Source organism: Arachis hypogaea, chromosome 10 (genome assembly GCF_003086295.3).
Source record: "Arachis hypogaea cultivar Tifrunner chromosome 10, arahy.Tifrunner.gnm2.J5K5, whole genome shotgun sequence".
Classification (NCBI taxonomy): Eukaryota; Viridiplantae; Streptophyta; class Magnoliopsida; order Fabales; family Fabaceae; genus Arachis; species Arachis hypogaea.
Window position 1 is genome coordinate 81,990,525 of NC_092045.1, and position 4,768 is coordinate 81,995,292.

General features: G+C 37.9%; 1 non-coding gene across 1 annotated transcript; it reads left to right on the forward strand.

Annotated features, from left to right (window-relative positions):
• The first annotated feature begins 658 nt into the window (after window positions 1-658).
• Window positions 659-766, forward strand: LOC112718731 (small nucleolar RNA R71). Its single transcript, XR_003161058.1, has one exon. It is a non-coding gene; the product is annotated as a small nucleolar RNA R71 (small nucleolar RNA).
• Window positions 767-4,768: the final 4,002 nt, after the last annotated feature.

A 4,768-nucleotide genomic window follows, 5' to 3' on the forward strand; every position in this document is an offset into this window, starting at 1 on the left:
CCTCCACGTTTCTAATGGAGGACCTTGTTTCAGTCATGAAACTTTGAGTGGTTTTGATTAGATCAGAGACCATGGTTGCTAAGTCAGAGTTGTTCTGCTTAGAACTCTCTGTCTGTTGCTGAGAAGATGATGGAAAAGGCTTGCCACTGCTAAACCTGTTTCTTCCACCATTATTATTGTTGAAACCTTGTTGAGGTCTCTGTTGATCCTTCCATGAGAGATTTGGATGATTTCTCCATGAAGGATTATAGGTGTTTCCATAGGGTTCTCCCATGTAATTCACCTCTTCCATTGAAGGGTTCTCAGGATCATAAGCTTCTTCCTCAGATGAAGCCTCCTTAGTACTACCTGGTGCATTTTGCATTCCAAACAGACTTTGAGAAATCATATTGACTTGTTGAGTCAATATTTTGTTCTGAGCCAATATGGCATTCAGAGTATCAATCTCAAGAACTCCTTTCTTCTGATTAGTCCCATTGTTCACAGGATTCCTTTCAGAAGTGTACATGAATTGGTTATTTGTAACCATTTCAATCAGCTCTTGAGCTTCTATAGGCGTCTTCTTCAGATGAAGAGATCCTCCAGCAGAGCTATCCAAAGACATCTTGGATAGTTCAGAGAGACCATCATAGAAAATACCTATGATGCTCCATTTAGAAAGCATGTCAGAGGGACACTTTTTGATTAATTGTTTGTATCTTTCCCAAGCTTCATAGAAGGATTCTCCTTCCTTCTGTCTGAAGGTTTGGACTTTCACTCTAAGCTTACTTAATTTTTGAGGTGGAAAGAACTTTGCCAAGAAGGCATTGACTAACTTTTCCCAAGAGTTTAGGCTTTCTTTAGGTTGTGAGTCCAACCATATCCTAGCTTTGTCTCTTACAGCAAAAGGGAATAGCATAAGTCTGTAGACCTCAGGGTCAACCCCATTAGTCTTGACAGTGTCACAGATTTGCAGGAACTCAGCTAAGAACTGATGAGGATCTTCCAACGGAAGTCCATGGAACTTGCAATTCTGTTGCATTAGAGAAACTAATTGAGGCTTAAGCTCAAAGTTGTTTGCTCCAATGGCAGGGATAGAGATGCTTCTCCCATAGAAGTCAGGAGTAGGTGCAGTAAAGTCACCCAGCATCTTCCTTGCATTGTTGGCATTGTTGTTGTTTTCGGCTGCCATGGGTTCTTCTTCTTTGAAGATTTCTGTTAGGTCCTCTACAGAGAGTTGTGCCTTGGCTTCTCTTAGCTTTCGCTTCAAGGTCCTTTCAGGTTCAGGATCAGCCTCAACAAGAATGCTTTTGTCCTTGCTTCTGCTCATAAGAAAGAGAAGAGAACAAGAAAATGTGGAATCCTCTATGTCACAGTATAGAGATTCCTTGAGGTGTCAGAGGAAAAGAAAAATAGAAGGCAGAAGTAGAAAATTCGAACTTATCAAAGAAGATGGAGTTCGAATTGTGCATTAAGGAATAGTGTTAGTTCATAAATAGAAGGATGTGAGAAGAGGGGAAGAAGTTTTCGAAAATTAGGTAAAAGATTTTGAAAACATTTTGAAAGACTTTAGTTGATTTTCGAAAACCAAGAGTGGAAAAGAAATCAAGTGATTTTTGAAAAAGATTTTGAAATTAGAAATCAAAAAGATTTGATTGAAATCTATTTTGAAAAAGATGTGGTTAAGAAGATATGATTAGTTTTAAGAAAATGTGATTGAGAAAATATGATTTAAAAAAAACATTTTAAAAAGATTTGATTTTGAAAATTAATAACTTGGCTAACAAGAAAAGATATGATTCAAACATTAAACCTTTCTCAACAGAAAAGGCAACATACTTGAATTGTTGAATCAAATCATTAATTGATAGCAAGTATTTTTGAAAATAGAAAGAAATTGATTTTGAAAAAGATTAGATTGAAAAGATTTGATTTGAAAAAGATTTGATTTTGAAAAATTTTGAAAACTTGAAAAAAAATTTGCATTAAAAACAAAATCTTCCCTCTTGTGCCATCCTGGCGTTAAACGCCAGAATGGTGCACATTCTGGCGTTTAACACCCAAAACACTACCCTTTTGGGCGTTAAACGCCCAGCCAGGCACCCTGGCTGGCGTTTAAACGCCAGTCTGTCTCCTTCACTGGGCATTTTGAACACCCAGCGTTTTCTGTGTAGTTCCTCTGCTGTATGTTCTGAATCTTCAACCCTCTGTATTATTGACTTGAAAAGACACAAATTAAAAATATTTTTAGATTTTTAATAATGAGGAATAATCAAAATGCAACTAAAATCAAATAACAATGCATGCAAGACACCAAACTTAGCAGTTTGTATACTACTGACACTAACAAAATGAAAATGCATATGAGACACATAAACACTCAAGTCAATAGAATTCAAAGATCAGAGCAATGAAATCATCAAGAACATCTTGAAGATCACTGAAGACACATGAATGAATGCAAGAAAAATAGAAGCATGCAATTGACACCAAACTTAAAATGAGACTTTAGACTCAAACAAGAAATATTTTTGGATTTTATGATTTTGTAATTTTTTTGTGTTTTTTTTTTCAAAAATTAAGTGGAAAAGAAAATAAAGATATCAAAATTCTTAATGAGAATTCCAGGAATCATGCAATGTTAGTCTAAAGCTTCAGTCTAAAGAAATTAGACATGGCTAGCCAAGCTTCAGCAGGACATTGCATTCAAGAGCTAAATTGATGAAGATCAATCAGCTTTGGTGATGATAAGAACATCACCTTGAAACACTAGAATTCATTCTTAAGAACTCTGAAGAAAAAAAAATACCTAATCTAAGCAACAAGATGAACCGTCAGTTGTCCATACTCGAACAATCCCCGGCAACGGTGCCAAAAACTTGGTGCACGAAATTGTGATCACTACTTTTCACAAATCAATTAATCCCCGGTGATGAACCCAAAAACTTGGTGTTCAATACCATGGCATAAACATAACTTCGCACAACTAACCAGCAAGTGTACTGGGTCGTCCAAGTAATAAACCTTACGCGAGTAAGGGTCGATCCCACAGAGATTGTTGGTATGAAGCAAGCTATGGTCACCTTGTAAATCTTAGTCAGGCAAACTCAAATGGATATGGGTGATATACGAATAAAACATAAAGATAAAGATAGAGATACTTATGTAATTCATTGGTGGGAATTTCAGATAAGCGTATGAAGGTGCTTGGTCCCTTCCGTCTCTCTGCTTTCGTACTGTCTTCATCCAATCCTTCTTACTCCTTTCCATGGCAAGCTGTATGCAAGGGTTTCACCGTTGTCAATGGCTACCTCCCATCCTCTCAGTGGAAATGTTCAACGCACCCTGTCACGGCACGGCTATCCATGTGTCGATTCTCAATCAGGCCGGAATAGAATCCAGTGATTCTTTTGCGTCTGTCACTAACGCTCTGCCTTCAGGAGTTTGAAGCTCGTCACAGTCATTCAATCATTGAATCCTACTCAGAATACCACAGACAAGGTTAGACCTTCCGGATTCTCTTGAATGCCGCCATCAGTTCTAGCCTATACCACGAAGATTCCGGTTAAAGAATCCAAGAGATATCCACCCAATCTAAGGTAGAACGAAGGTGGTTGTCAGGCACACGTTCATAGGTGAGAATGATGATAAGTGTCACGCATCATCACATTCATCAAGTTGAAGAACAAGTGTTATCTTAGAACAAGAACAAGCGGAATTGAATAGAAGAACAATAATAATTGCATTAATACTCGAGGTACAGCAGAGCTCCACACCTTAATCTATGGTGTGTAGAAACTCCACCGTTGAAAATACATAAGAACAAGGTCTAGGCATGGCCGAATGGCCAGCCTCCCAATGATCAAAAGATCTAAAGATCAAAAGATTCCAAAGATCAGAAGATGAAAATACAATAGTAAAAGGTCCTATATATAGAGAACTAGTAGCCTAGGGTTTACAGATATGAGTAAATGACATAAAAATCCACTTCCGGGCCCACTTGGTGTGTGCTTGGGCTGAGCATTGAAGCATTTTCGTGTAGAGACTCTCCTTGGAGTTAAACGCCAGCTTTGGTGCCAGTTTGGGCGTTTAACTCCCATTCTTGTGCCAGTTCCGGCGTTTAACGCTGGGAATTCTGAGGGTGACTTTGAACGCCGGTTTGAGCCATCAAATCTTGAGCAAAGTATGGACTATCATATATTGCTGGAAAGCCCAGGATGTCTACTTTCCAACGCCGTTGAGAGTGCGCGAATTGAGCTTCTGTAGCTCCAGAAAATCCACTTCGAGTGCAGAGAGGTCAGAATCCAACAGCATCTGCAGTCCTTTTTAGTCTCTGAATCAGATTTTTGCTCAGGTCCCTCAATTTCAGCCAGAAAATACCTGAAATCACAGAAAAACACACAAACTCATAAAGTCCAGAAAAGTGAATTTTAACTAAAAACTAATAAAAATATACTAAAAACTAACTAGATCATACTAAAAACATACTAAAAACAATGCCAAAAAGCGTACAAATTATCCGCTCATCAGTCCTCTCATACAAAAATTTGTTTGTCACAAGTACAAACCCCTAAATTTATAAACCGAAGTATTGAACCTCGGGTCGTTCTCCCTAGGAATCACAATAAAGTGCCTTGTTATTGGTTAGAAATGTGTTTTGGGGTTTTGGATAAGAAGCATGAAAAGTAAATGGCAATGAAAATAAACTAACAACTAAAAAAGGCTCTTGGCAAGATATGAGAACTAGAAGTCCTATCCTAGTTATCCTTCTCAATTGTGATGAGAATTG